General features: G+C 36.2%; 1 protein-coding gene across 1 annotated transcript in view; it reads right to left on the bottom strand.

The window, feature by feature from the left end:
• Positions 1-1,655, bottom strand: part of LOC106727121 (maestro heat-like repeat-containing protein family member 1) — a gene marked incomplete at its 3' end in the record, with an annotated part of 36,774 nt that overhangs the window by 10,067 nt on the left and 25,052 nt on the right. The gene's annotated exons all lie outside the window — the stretch shown is intronic.

Here is a 1,655-nt window from a genome sequence, read left to right as displayed (position 1 = left end):
AAGAAAAAGCTAAAGGAGTGCATCACCACCAAACCAGTATTATATGAAATGCAGAAAGGTATCCTTTAAGAAGAGGAAGAAGAAGAAAAAGGTAAAGATACAAATTATGAACAACAAATACACATTTATCAACAAGTGAATCTAAAAATCAAGTGAATAAATAATCTGATGAACAGAATAGACTGGTGAATATAATAGTATCAGGGGCATAGAAAGGAAGTGGACTGACTATTCTTGGGGGGGAAAGGGGTGTGGGGGATGCGGGAAGAGACTGGACAAAAATCGTACACCTATGGATGAGAACAGTGGGGGGGAGGTAAGGGCAGAGGGTGGGGTGGGAACTGGGTGGAGAGGAGCTATGGGGGGGAAAAAGAGGAACAACTGTAATAATCTGAACAATAAAGATTTAATAAGAAAAAAAAGAAAACATTTGAAAAAATAATGACAGAAATCTTCCCTCAACTGGCAAGGGAAATAGACATACAAGTTTAGGAAATTCAGAGAGTCCCAAACACAATGAACCCAAAGAGGCCCACACTAAAACACATCATAATTAAATGCAGGAGGTTCTAGACAGAGAATATTAAAAGCAGCAAGAGAAAAACAGTTAGTTATCTACAAGGGAGCTCCCATAAGACTGTCAGCTGAATTCTCAACAGGAACTTTGCTGGCCAGAGGGACTGGCAATATATTCAAAGTGATGTAAAGCAAAGACCTACAACCAAAATCACTCTTACTGGCAAGGCTGTCCTTTAGAACCCAAGGAGAGATAACGAGCTTCCAAGACATGAAAAAGCTAAAGGAGTTCATTAACACCAAACTAATATTACAAGAAATGTTAAAGGGACTTCTTTAAGGAGAAGAAGAAAGGAAATCAAAAATATGAATAATTAAATGGCAATAAGTACATATCTATCAACAATTACTTTAAATGCAAATGAATTAAGTGCTCCAATCAAAAGACATAGGATGATTGAATGGATAAGAAAATAAGATGCTTCCATTTGCAAGAGAGTCACTTCAGGTCAAAAGACACATACACGGACTGAAAATAAAGCAATGGCAAAAAGTATTTCATGAAAATGGTAACAAAACAAAAATAGCTGGAGTACCAGTATTTATATCAGACTAAATAGACTTTAAAACAAAGGCTACAAGGGGAGCTAAAGAAGGACCCAGCAATTTCACTTTTGGATATTTATCTGAAGAAACCCAAAACGCTAAATTGAAAAGACATATACATCCATATGTTTCTTGCAGCATTATTTATAATAGCCAAGATCTGGAAGCAACCTAAGTGTCCATCAATAGAGGAATAAGTAAAGAAGAAGTGGTACATATATACAATGGAATATGACTCAACCCTTAAAAAGAATGAAATCTGGCCATTGGCAGCATGAATAGAGCTAGAGGGTGTTGTACTGAGTGAAATAAGTCAAACAGAGAAAGACAAATGCAATATGATTTCACTTAGTTGTGGAATCTAAAATACAAAATAAATGAACAAGCAGAACTGAGATGGACTCATAGACACAGAAAACATTTTATAGTTGGCAAATGGGAGGGGAGTGGATGGATGGATGAAAAGGTGAAGGAATTAAAAAGTACAAATTGGTAATTATACAATAGTCATGGGATGTAAAGTACAGCATAGG

This window comes from Myotis brandtii, unplaced genomic scaffold, assembly GCF_000412655.1.
Source record: "Myotis brandtii unplaced genomic scaffold, ASM41265v1 scaffold3725, whole genome shotgun sequence".
In the NCBI taxonomy this organism is placed as follows: domain Eukaryota; kingdom Metazoa; phylum Chordata; class Mammalia; order Chiroptera; family Vespertilionidae; genus Myotis; species Myotis brandtii.
Note: the sequence above shows the minus strand (reverse complement) of the source record. Positions and strands in the feature narration are given on the sequence as shown.